Genomic DNA, 13,509 nt, shown 5'->3' with positions numbered 1-13,509 from the left:
CTTAAAGTTTTCAGATCTCTATTTTGCTGCTTGAATTTAGAAAGAATAGCGACAATATAGCAATACTTGCTTTTTCCTTTTCTTGGGAGACGTCAAGAAATTTAAGTTTCTGTATTAGCATAATTTTGAGAGAACTTATGCCTCTTGAATCAGAGCCTAAATTCAAATGTTTGATTTAAGACACTTTTGAATTGAATAAACAAAGCACCCCCAAAGGGAAAAGCGAGTGAGCACTTCCCCATGATTTTTCAGGCTAACTGCTGCTGTATGTGTTTACAAGTATTTTTCTGTGTCTCTAGAGTGAGCCCACTGGCACAGTGACAGAAAACCTTTTACAAGTCTATTGTAAAATAAACAATGTGTGGAACGATTTCGTGTTAACACTGTGGTATATATTTCTTATAAAGGTTGTATTTTTTTAACTTGGTAGAAAAACACTGTTTTTTTAAAATATGCCTTGTGCACATTGCATTATGAATAGCAGTGGCATATGAAGAATGGTTTGAGAAGATGTAGGGAGAATTGATGTAACAGCAAAGTCATGTCAGATTCGGATCCTGCCAACCTACTCCTTCTTGTACAAGGAATACTTTGGTTTCTTTCATCAACCTGTCAGCTCACTGCTGTGCAGACCAAGTTGTAATTCAGACCTGGCTGAACACCATCTGTTCACTAAAGGTGAAAGGTGTGGTATATTCCACCTAAATGTTTTCACTTGAAGCAAGCGTTTTACTAAAGGTGCTCATGGCTGTCACGTTGCTTGTCTATTTGCAGTTTTGCTTTGTTAATCCTTGGCTGGATGTGCTGAAGGAATATCATCTGTGCTTCGCCAGTGCAGGGGACAGGCTGACCTCCCTTGCCTCCTTGGTGTGCTGTGCTGCAGAGCAGGGTCAGCTCCGTTCCTGCCCCTCTGTGCTAATACAGCGTTCGTGTTACCACAGTACGACTGCGCCTGTTTCCATAATGAAAGCAAGAGGAGAAGCAGTGTGGTATTTATGTTTCTGTTTGCTATGGTAGCAGTAACCCCTCGGGCATGTCCTACCCTTTCCTTAGACGTTTCCTTAGACATTTCCTCGGAGCCTTCTGTGGTGCACATGTAGGGAAATGCTTGTCCAGCTTTCAGGAGTTTGGGGATTGCATGCGAAACTATTGTGATGTAAAGGCTTTGCCTGAGAGGTCATAAATTGCAGTATGCAAAGGTGTTGAGCCCAATCCGTTGTATGGCTACAAATTATAAAGCTGCCTGCTCACATCCCTGAGTATTTTAAACGGTTTGAGTATTTGCCATTGGTTCGTGGGAACTTTTTGCACAAATACCAGCACGTCTCAGTTTAATGAGATTGAAGTGTTTTGCTAAGGAGGATGAGTTATGAGGAAGACCAAACTCTTCCCTCTAAGCAATTGTAGATCCGAAATTAAGAGGCTCCAATGTTCTGCATTGTAATTGATCCAGAAGCAGCAAGTTTTCCAGCCATACCAAAAGCCTTCATTCCCAACTGCTCGTACAATAAAGATCCTCCTTCACTGGCAGTCTTCAAAAGAAGATGCACTGAATACAAAGAAAATATTGAGACAAACAGCAGGAGTATCACAAAAAGAGCAATTCCAGCGTTAGCCATGGCAAAAGAAAGACCAAGGATGCCATGACCCAGAATAGCATTGCTCAGATTAAATACTGACATTCCAAAGAAAGTAGTACCCGGAGTTTCATATTTCTTCTTTCCAAGATTGGAGTCGAGCAAGAAATTTTGGTTTTCTGGATCAATGTCTGCATAGTGGCTCTTCATGGCAGACGTCTTGGTGGGGTACAGGTAGCTGAAGTCGTCGCTGTTGGAGCTGGAGCTGTCCTCGTGGGGGGAGATGTAGAACTTGCCCATCTCGTTGCTGCTCATGCTGGCAGGGCTGCTCCTGTCCTTGCTGCGCCTGCCAACACAAGAGTGGAGGAGGGAGAGGGCGATCTCCTCCCCAGAAAGTTCCTCTGTAGGTGGGTCAAACCTCTCCGATGAAATCCGAGCAGGTCCGGGCTGGGGGCAGAACAGGACGCAAGAAACGGAGGCAAGCCGTGGCCAGAAAACAGCCAGGTGACCAGGCCGAAAACAGAGTGAACCTCTGACCCCTCAAACACTCACCTTGCCTGAGTTAAGGCAAAAGTGAAGTGTCTCGTTTCCGAGGAGAGAAGGAAAAAAAACTCATCACCCCTCCCCACAGTTTTTAGGAGGCCCATCAGCTTGGAATGCAGGCCTGCTAGTTAGTTCTTTTGTATGGATCTAGCACCCAAGGCAAACCGCCCTCCCCCATTCAACATCTTTCTTTTACAGTGAGGGAGGGGAAAGAAAAATTCCCTGCTTGGTTTTTTAGAACAAGTAAACCTACAGGCTACAGGCTGAGGGCAGAGTGGCTGAAGAGCAGCCAGACAGAAAGGGACCTGGGAGTCTGGATTGACAGGAAGCTGAACATGAGCCAGCAGTGTGCCCAGGTGGCCAAGAAGGCCAATGGCACCCTGGCCTGGATCAGGAACAGTGTGGCCAGCAGGACCAGGGAAGTGATTCTTCCCCTGTACTCAGCGCTGGTGAGGCCTCACCTGGAGTTTGCAACCTTTGTTGCCCCAAAGCTGCTTCAGGAAAAGATACAGAAAGCTTTCTTCTTAGGCAGAGGTTGGTTGGTGTCTTGGTGCTTCTTGTAGCCATCTCCCCTTGTTTGGATTTTAATTATAAGCCATTCAGACTGTATGTTAAATAAGCAAAAAAGCTGCTTCTCCCCTCCAGATTATACAAACAAGGAAAGAAACAGTGAACTGATCCTCTCTCATCCTCTCAGCATTGCTTTGTTTTCTGACAGCCTTTGGAGCCTGGGAGGCTCATGGCCCATAGCCATCCTATTACACCTGGCTGAGAAGAATCCATTCTCTAATGCCAGCCAGGTATGTTAGCTCAGCACCTCCTGCTTCACTTAGCCACAGATGAAAATTGTATGTGACACCTCTGGAGTGCCTAAGCCTGACCATAAAGAATTTCTGGGACTTGGGAAACACTGCAGCCTTTAATGCGGAGTTTTGGGGATGATGTTTTTTAAGGAAGGTTATGTTGTGAATCATAAGAGACACAGGTGTCTTCTATATTGATTTTAAATACTAATTGTAGACAGGTTGATCTAGGCAGAGCATGAGCAAAGCAGGTCCTAGAAGGCTGTGTCCAGCCCTGGCCTCTGCACCCACCTGGCAAACAAGCTGTGGGTGCTGTGGATTTTTTGCTGAGTGCACAAAGCTGTGAGGAGAGGATGAAAGGGTCTGTGTGTTCAGATGAGTAGTAACAAACACCTCCTAGGAACAGGCCTTGTCGACCTTGGACACTGCTTTTACAGCCAAAAGTTTAAGTTGAAAAAATAGTTTTAAGTTTCAACAGTTAGTTTTGTGTACTGAAAAGAGTGACCAGGTAACTGGTGGATAGGACTTCCTCTGCCTTCTTATTGTCTTTGGCAAGATAGGGGAGCTTTCCAAGAGACCTGTCCAATATTTTGTCTCCAGAAGGATAACTTTCATCTGTGTATACATGATGATAATAATAAGGCACTTGGCTGTCCCAAACATGAAACATAAAAACTAGAAATAGTCTTTTTGCATTTAGGTCTGTTGTAAAACAATGGCGAAAGTTGCCTTTGCAAGCAAAAGGATATCCTGCTATTTTTTCCCTACAGGTTAAGCTCCTTGGTTTGGAAGCATTTAAAAATATTTTTTCAATTTTCATTAAGGTTTAAAAATAGCACCTAGGCTCTTTCTGAGTTAAGAACTTTTTGGGGTTTGGGTTTTTTTTTTTGGTGTTTTCTTCTTTTTTCCTGTGGGAATACTATCCTTAGATCCACTAACAAGCATTCCTTTATTCACAACCCTCCCACTTGCCTTCTGCTTTGATGCATTGCTCCTGGTGGCTGATGCCTTCTAGCTCCCCTCCAAGTTGTGTGGTCTGTCCCAGGCAGCAGCACAGAGTTGAGCTGGGTGCTGGACTGGGACTGGTGATACCGCTCCAGGCTCCAACCTGCCTCTTCAATTCCTTTATTTTCCAAATTTTTATTTGCAGTGGTGATAATACAGGGAAGTGCTGTGAGGCACTGCACAGAGGATCCAGCTGGCTGAAAAACAGATGGACAAATAAAAGGTCTTGGTTCAGAAAAGCAGTCCTGTTAAGTATTAAAGCAGTGTGAGAGCCTGCATCTCCAAGTCTTGTTTACTGAGTCATTAAGAGGAGGTGCACTAATTGCCACCACCATCATAAATCTAACTCAGCTTGCTTTCCAAGAGGAAAGTGGTGTTTGGAAAGAGAAAACATTTCTGAGAGATGGCAGCACTTAATTATTGTCTGAGGTGATCCCTAGAACCACAGGATGCCTCTCATCACCAAAACCCCCAATTCCCTTGATGTTCTTAACAAATGTAGTTATTGTTTTCTTATCTTTCGTTGTATCAGCTGCAGGGACCAGCTTTTTTCTGGAGTAGGCTACGAGTCAGGCTACTCAAATTGCAGTGAGTTAGTATTGAAAATGAGAATACCCGAAATCGTGGCTTGCTGCTCTTACTCAAATGCTTTTCATACTTAAATTCAACACTTAACTTGAAAGATACCTTGTATTTGTTCTGCAGGGAACAAGAGGGACACAGCCTCAGCCTTTTATTGGCACAATACTTAGAGATTCATATTAAGCAGTATTAAAAATTATTTACAGGAGACACTTTAAGGGGAGAGTAGGTAAGAAAGTTTTGTAGAATCAGGGGGTCTAAATTAGATTTTTGAGAACTACTATACAGATGGTAATTGCAATGGGGAGGTGATTTTGTGTGGAGGTTCTTTTTGTAGAACAATATGCTAGTGAAATAATCAGCCTTGGCTGGAGTCCTGGTCTGCATGGCTATATGCAGGTGATTCTGCACTTAATTTTCATGTTTAGTTTGTTTTGATTTCAATTATATTATTATTAGATGAAAGCTAACAAGAGATGCACAAATTTCTTTCAGCAGCTCAAGATTTGTAAAGAATCCTTCATTAAAACGTATCAACAGTCTGTTCCCCCAGGGCACAAACCCCTTTGCTACTTCAGTCAAAGAAAGACAAAATAGTGATTTGTTTTTCTTAGACTGTTTGAACACAAGGAGGCCCCTGCATTTATTTTTAGATTGAGCAAAATAATCCATCTCAGAGTCAGAAAAGCGTGTAAAATCTTTAAAGAATGTTTTATTTCCTCCAGGCATCCACGCAGGAACAGGACAGTACAACCATTGTTTGCTGAGTATTTTGATGTAAAATGCTTAAATTGCCAGGATCATTCAGTGTCAGCTGAAGAAAGTTCTTGGGAATGGTTTGATTTGTTTTCAAACCTGTGACAAGAGTGGTGACAGGCTGGAGCTGCTGTCTTCTCTCATGAGCTGGGCTCTGGGTCGATGCTGGGGCAGAAGCAGGAGAGTGCCTGGTGGTGTGGCATTTTTTTTTATGGAGTAATTTCAGCGTTTCCTTGGAAAAGAGAGGAGTGGACTCAAATGGGTTAAGTGTGCTTGTGAAACTGTCCACAGGGAACTTGGCTACATGCAAACTGCTGGTTAAACCCTGGTGCCCACAGAGGACCTGAAATAGCACCCAGAGAAATTATTTTAGAGGGCTCCTGTGGACTTTGAGACTGGTGGATTGGATTTGTAGTCTACAATGAAGTCTTGTGACTTCAAGCAAGCAGCATAAACACAAAAGTGAAAACAAATGCATTTATAGCATAACTTCTAAGATTTTGTCTTGCTAGATGAGGCAGAGTCCTTCCATACACTTTTGTGGTGCCTTAGCATTGTTTTAGTTTTTATGCTTTGCATAAAGCAAAATGCATAAATAGGCTTTGTTTTTCATGAAATATAGTAGTGAAAGTTGGTGCTGTAAGCAATGTCAAGCAGATCTACTTTAGCTTTGCTTTGATTTGCTGGAATTATTCCAATCTCACTCCATTAGGTTGAAGAACTAAGTTGGTGAGAGGGGAGACACAGGATATATTGCTTGTTTCTGCTTATCCTTCATAGCTAACCCCATCCAGCTGGCTACCTGAAGCTAGCATGAAGCCTGAACATGTGCATCCCCAAATGTATATTTTTTTACAGCTGCTGCAGTGTGTGGTACCTTGTTCCTACTCTCCACAAAGATAATCTGATACGAGGTTTTTATAAAATTTCAGTTTTCCATTTCAGTTTTCTTTGCGTTTAATTTTCTCTTTTTGTCCCTCTGTGTTCTACTTCCTTATGTGTTTTTTGTTGTGGTTGTCATGTTGTTGTTGAAATGGGGTAAACTTTCTTCTTCTGTGCTAAAAATGATGTGTCTAGTGGTAATTTTTAACCTCCTCTGAAAATTAATCCTGCTGAGAAAATTGCCTTCCCTTCTCACGGATTTGTCAGCTTCTCTGACACCAGCTTCCTGAATTTCCTGCAACAGCTCAAGCTGCTGTTAGAGGGACTCTGCTGCCAAATAGTGCCTGTACGTTATTTTACAGTAGTAATGAAAAATGGCCATTAAAATCTGTAGCTATAACTTATGAAACCAGTCATTAAAGACATGTTGAGTTCTGTACAATTTGAGATTTTAAAAAAATGACACCTAGAAAGATTTCATGACTAAAGTCCTTTTGTATTGTATATTTCTGAAATAAACGTTTTGAGCTTAATACAAAAATAGCACCAAGGAAAACCTAAATATATGCAAATATTTCCATACTTGTATGGGAGGGAAGTGTGAAGTCAAGGAAGGGATGGTTTCATCCTTAAAATACAGCTTGTTTTGAACAGTTTGCACATCTTTAATCTGATTTGTTATTGACTTAATTCAAAGCTCACAGGCAACAGTGCAAAGTCTTACACATCTTAGTTTTAGCTCAGACTCCATATTTTTCCTTTCAGGAATCCTAATAGTTTTTGCATGTAGTTTAAAAATGAAACAAACAAAAACCCCAATCCAAAAGATTGGGGTTTTTCTGAAAACTTCTGGATCCGAAAGAAATTAGAAGAAAATCTTGTGTTGACTGCCTGCCTGCATCTCTCTTACTTGATACAATTCTGCTGCTTTTGTTTGCCCTTCATCACTGTCCCTGTTGTCCCTGTGTAGTCAGTTCTCCAGTGGTTTGCAGGGGTCTTTTCTATTGCAGCAGCTGCGATAGCAGTATTTTCCCTTCGTATGTTCTTGCAAAACAACACTTGCTTACAAATGCAGGTGACATCTGAATCATTTTGATTTTCAAGTATGTGTGTTTTGGGTTAACCACGTGCAGCTTTGAGCCGGATTCTCCGGTGCAGGAATGAGGTAGACAAAACTCCTGTGCTGCCCCAAGCTCTGGCGGTTCCTTCCCCACAGCCTGCTTGCTGTGCAGCCGGGATGCGGCCACTCGGAGCTGCGGAGGGCGGAGCCCTGCGGAGCGCCTGGGGCTTGTTCTGTTCTGTTCCCACCAACACTGAGAGCTCTGCAGCCCTGCAGCGCTGCGCGGAGGAGCCAGCTGGCTTAAAAATCTCCGCTCCCTGTGTGTGGGCTCTTGCTCATCTCGATCCTCCAGCAGTAACGTTGGTGCAGTGTTTGCTTTTGACTTCATGTTGCTCCCACAAGCCAAGGAACCCATCTGCAGGCAGGGAAGGTTGTCATGGTGGCAGGCAGTGGCCATTCGGCTTCTTCCTCGGGAGGTGAACCAAGGTTCACCTGAGTGGTTGTTGGTGGCAGAGCTAAGAAAGTTGCGTTATGTTAAAAGGGGTGGGTGCTGATAGGTAGAACCTGTGGGTTGAAAATGAAAGTTGGGTTTTATGCCCCAGAGAGCTGTTCAGGTTACTAAGTTTCACCAGCGTGCGCTTCAAAACCAAGCCATAGCTTTCAGTTATTTCCAATCTGTTTAGCTACAAGCAATTAAAATACCCCTGATCCATAGTTCAGGGAAGCCAATGCCTTGGACTAGGTTAGTGCATGTGGGAAAATACAGCATCATGACACACACTTCTGTGTGCTTTTTTAGGGAAAAGATGATTTACTGGTAGCAAAGCGTACATTGATTGCATGGGAGGTTTCCTTTGTGTCTTTTTCATAAGCTAAAATGCCAGTTTAATTAAGTTTTAAAATTATTATTTTGAAGTATTGGGTACACTATAAGAGGCATTTACAAAATGCGAAGAATTGTAACATTTCTGTTTTGTGATATGGAACATTAAAACACTCTTGGCAGAGAATCTGCTTGGTTTCTGGTGTTCCTCAAGAAAGTGTGTGAAGACATTTAGGAATTTATGTGTTTATGTTGATTAACAAGATGGTTTGAAGTTCAAACTTTTTCAAAACTTTTTCAATACGTGGCAGATCATTATTGCATCGTCATCAAGATTAGTGTAGAGGCTTGGTTAAAATAGGTCTTGTCTCTTTTGTTGGCTGGTTCATTTTGGAAACATGCTCTCTGTGCGTGTGCATCTCACATCTCCCTATAGAACGGAGAAGATGGATTTTTAACTACACAGAAATGCAGGTACAAGGTTGCAGAATAAGTTAGCATGCTATCGCTAGCGTGACTTGTGTGCGAGGATGAGAATGCATCTAATATGCAAGATCTCTCTCCTCCTCTGACTGGTTAAGCACAGATGGGTGAAGTGAGGACAAGGATGGTAGCTCTCAGTCTGATTTTTGTCCTGCCTATTGTTTTCAAACTATCCCTTCGCGCATATGCAGTTTTGTGATCTTCGTTGCGCTCAAGTGACAACAACTGTGAGGTTGACGTGAAAAAATAAATTTAAAACTAGATATTTCTATACAGATAGGTTAAACTGTAGTATTATAGGGGAAGCAGCTGTAAATGTGAATTTCTTTTCTTTTTTTTTTAGCATGAGAGCAGGTGACCTTCTCTTCTGATTCTCTCAGTGGCAAAGCTCTCATTAGAAAACGAAACTGCCAACAGAATGAAGGGCATGAAACTTGTAATTGGCTTTTCTCATCCTTGCTGCACCACCTGCTTGGGTTTTCTTGGTGCTAATAACTCAGTCTGAGATGAGGCAAAGAGCAGTAGCTGGCATACTTGAGCTACACACACACATTTCATGTTTTGATTAGGAGATCCCAGGAGGCGTAGGAAATGCATGCACACTGTAGCTGTTCCTCACCTACACCTCCTGGATATCTGCAGGCACCAGTTTAACCTGAGATGAAGGAGGTGGAGAAGCAAGGGGCTTGTTTGTGCACAGGACATTAGATGGGTGGCTCCAAATGGGCTGTGACAGCAGAGGCATGCAGATAACAGAAATAAGCAGTTGGGTGGAAATTACTGAGATGAGAAGGAACAGAAAGGTCTGCAACACCTTAATGCTTGCCTGAGAGGCAGCCTGTATCTAGTCCAGTTAATATCTCCTTCCAGACCTCCTGTCCTTATCTTTACACACTCTACATGCTGTTACTGCCTCTGGCCTTGTTTGAGCCCGTACATCTCTGCAGTGTCACGCGGTGACTTCTGGAATAATGCATGGCCGACTCTCTCTAGGAGGTGATTTTTTTGACATTCTGCTTAAAACTACTCTGCCACAGCCTCCTGATGAGGCAAGCTATTTAAAGACTAGAGAGAAAGCTTCAGCCCCCCACGCATGAGAGCTCCACTTGGTACTTCAGCTCCACTTGGCACATGTGGCAGAGTGGGGTAAGGATGTGTGCTGTAATTTTTAATGGAATGTCTTTTAAAAAAGAAGCAACCTTAGAAGTTCTTCAATCCCATCTTCATTACAAAAAGAAAAAAAAAAAGACACTGCTTATTCATTGTAGTATCTAAGGCCCACATATTATCATGGCCAGTGGGCCATCTCATTTGTGTGCCTAGTGGTTCCTCAAGCAGTTTAGTCTGGTGTTGGGTGATTCTTAATATCCTTATTTCCTCATTCTTCTCCCTAACAGAGCTGAGCAAGTCTTGGGGCATGAGCAGAGCTATGTGCTTTTTTGTGGTTTTTTGGAATTGCTGATGAAGAGAGGATTTAGAAGTATTTCCGAGAGTTTTGTCATGCAGTTGCTATGAAGCTGGAATTGAGTGCTGCTCAGATTTTAAATTGTTTTCTAAATTAAGAGCTCCCTCTCTTCTTTTGTGGGTATGTGCACCTGTGCATTTTTGCAAGCCTGTTGTACTAAAGACAGACTAATTCCTCATGGAACTTCCAGGGCTTCTTACATTTGTGTAGATGCTTGAAATTGTATTGGCCCCAGTCCTTAAGTCCTTTTCAGTTCATGATCAAAGTAGTAGGGAATCCTTCAGTGGCTGTTTTCCTTTTTTACTTTTAAATTAGGATTACTCTTAATATTATTAGTAATTAAATTAGTACTATTGCTGCAGGGGGGTTAGCCATTATGGAAGCACAGCATCAGTTTTGATGGGAACACTGGCTTTAAAAAACCAAACCAAAAATCCAGAAACCCAGCAATTCTGGATGTCCTGTGATTGTGCTTGACCCCAACCAAAAGTGACATTTAGAGGTGCCTGTGTCATTCCCAAACTGAAAATGAGTCTGAATGTGGCATGAGGAAATCCTAGCTGGAGATTGTACAGATGTCAGTGTCAGACAGCAAATATGTACCAGGCTTAAATGGAGTTGTCTGTGGGGAGCACATTACAATATTCCCAGTAAAGGCTGTAAAACTGGTAGTGGGGTTATACAGCCCTATGTAATATTTGGTCTCCTACACCCACAGTCCTCAGTAGAGCTGATCTCATTTCAGTGATTTCTTTGGCTTTATGGCTTTTTAGCTCTTCTTGGAGCAACAGTGTTATTTCTCCTTTTCCCTAAACTCTTCTCTTAAAACTGACAGGGACATCCCTTGCTACTGGGTGGTAATTGTGGTTTAGTAGTGGTTTAACAAGCAGAAACAAAGCCGGGATATGACTCGAAGGAAAAAAAACCCACCAAACAAACCAACCAAAAAAAAAAAAGGGGCAAAAAAATTACTCAGCATGCAGAAAAGCCCAGCTCCTTCAGGCACTAAATGAACAGCTTTGTAAATGACAGGGAGTCCTCATTTACTGCAGCTGGGATGGAGTGAAATGAGGTGTGCCCGACAGTTTTGGGGCACAGGGACAGGTTTGGGCTGAAGGTTGAGATGGAAATGACAGTTGCAGTCCTACCTGAGAGCAGGAGTGTTCCCTAGTGGAGTGTTCCCCCTTGCAGTCAGATGACTCTTACCAGCTTTGATGTGGTTTTGGCACTGTTCGTGTCCCTGATGGTCTGTGACTGTAATCTCTAGAGCAATCATTTCACCGTGTATTTGATAATGGTGCCTTAAAAAAACCCAACAAAAATAGAGGCCCTTGTGCTGCCAATGCAGACTTGTGTGGTACTTGTTCAGTGTCATGTGTTTGCTTTCCTTCCAAGTTTGTGCCACAAAAAGAAAAAGCAGTTTCTTCTAAGCCCCTGGACCTGTGAAGAACTGCAGCCACTGAACAGTGCTCTTGGAGGTGTTATGATAAATCCTCCTGACAATTGAACGATAAATACTCACTGTATGTAAGCCTGCATGAACATCAAAGCCTCTTCAGACTCATCAGGAAGAATTTCAGGAAGGAGTCTGTGTTGTTTGGCAAGGATAAGAGAGGTCCAGACTGGCTGGTGCAGATATGCTCTGATTCTCGGGTTAATTAAATTCCATTTTTGTCATCACTTATCACCTCATAAAACTTAAGTTTCTGAAATACATGAAGTAAACTGATTTTTATTTCTTGCAATCAATCCATTACAGAGAGAGTTTTCTAATACCTTGTCCAGACAGGATCTTGATTTCTTATCTGTTTTGTGGGAAGGGTTTTTACTGTATTGCTCTCATGGGATATCTCAGGAGTTCTGAAGCAATCTACTAGTTGAGTGCTGCTTTTCTGTACAGGAAGATGCAAGTTTCTGTGTCTGCTGTTCACCACTTACTGAATTAAGAAGTAAATTAGATTGAGCCACCTAAACTTGCTGGGAAGAAAAAAGAAAAAGAGGTGCCTTTTTGGCACTATGAGATATGAAGCATCTCGATCTCTTGCCATGTGGTAGTTCCCTGCTGTTAGTTCTCCCCCTCCCCTCCTTCTGCCGGCTCAGGGACACATCTGCAAGCCTTGCTTTCATTCCTGTGACTCATCTGGCCATGCCTCAGCTTCTGCTTGTTTGGGTGAGTAAGGTCAGAAGCATCTCTCCCTGCGTGATTTTCTGAAGAAAAGTCAAATCTTTGTCAAACGAGCACTGCCTTGATGAGAGCTTTATGTAGACTCAGACAAATGAGATTGTAGGGAAAAGACATTCCTTATCTCCCTTCTCCCTCCAATGTAAATAGTGCAGCATGTGGGAAACAGATGAGTGGCCTTTCTGTGAGAAGGCCAAGAATGACACTTTTTGTCTTTATTGAAGTGTTTGTTTTGCTCTTTACCTTGTTCTGGGGAAGATCCTTCTGACTGGGCCCTGTAACTCACTGCTCTCTTTCTTTAAGCTGAATAAGTCTTGCTGGCCTTTGCCTTTTAGCAAACTCCTTCCCAAAGAGGAGCCTGGATGCAGCTGGAATCCAGTCCTAGCCCCAGCCTTTGTCAATGGTTTATGCCTGAAGGATTATATAGGTGTAATTGAACCTTTATACAACTTTGTCCTGCAGGATTAAGGATGGTAAACCAGATATATCTATATAAATATAAATAATTTATTATAATAATGGTTAGACAAAAAGAGTTTAATCAGAATTATTTGCTACACAGTATAGGAGCTATAACAGCTAGTACAGTACAGTGCACCATGAAGCAATATTAAAGCAATTATATTAAAGTGATGGTATTAAAGCTAGCAGAAACAGTTATTATGTAGAGATTGATGTTACTCCCCCATGCTAACGACCATAGGCAAAGCTCTTGCTCAGCCCCAGGGAGTAACCTTGAGGGGGATCTCCACTCAAGGGAGGAATCTCCACACATATGCTCCAAAAGGGGTATGTTAGAAGATCTTGCTGTTAACATTTGGGATTGGGCTTTTATAGTATAAAGTGTCAGTCAGATGTCTTCAGGCCAGCTCAGCAACTTTAGATAAGTTATTAGTAGTATCACTTGTTTGTTCCTTTATCAGGTACTTTATCAGGTCTACATCTCATTATCAGAATGTTTAACTTTGGGATTGATGAATCAGACTGGTTTCAGCATTATTCAACGCCAAAAGCAACTTGACACTCCCTTCTCCTTTTACCACTGGTAGCTTGGCAAATGCCACTGCCCTCCTGCCCACGTGCCTGGGGAGCAGGAGGTGTTAGTTGTCCCTGTCCCAGCCCCTGCCTTGCCCAGCAGTACCCACGTTGCCGATGAGAGGTGTCGCGTGTGTGCCGGGTGGGTGTCCTGCCAGGAGCCAGTAAGTGGGTTTGCTGATATGTTAAAAGCAGATTTATGTGTTTGCACAAGCTGCAGTGTCTTCTGTTTGGTAAATAACTGGCAGATATAAGCATTGCTGTTGCTTTGTACTCTGCCCCAGAGCTTGGCTGGTGAGCCTGGCTGAAGGCA

The 13,509-nt window shown here is 42.6% G+C and overlaps 1 protein-coding gene across 1 annotated transcript in view; it reads left to right on the top strand.

Moving 5' to 3' along the window:
- Positions 1-13,509, top strand: part of AFF1 (ALF transcription elongation factor 1) — a 74,629-nt gene that overhangs the window by 33,691 nt on the left and 27,429 nt on the right. The window lies entirely within an intron of this gene.

Source organism: Manacus candei, unplaced genomic scaffold (assembly GCF_025592945.1).
Source record: "Manacus candei isolate 608988 ecotype Guabito, Panama unplaced genomic scaffold, ASM2559294v1 h1tg000028l, whole genome shotgun sequence".
In the NCBI taxonomy this organism is placed as follows: Eukaryota; Metazoa; Chordata; class Aves; order Passeriformes; family Pipridae; genus Manacus; species Manacus candei.
Note: the sequence above shows the minus strand (reverse complement) of the source record. Positions and strands in the feature narration are given on the sequence as shown.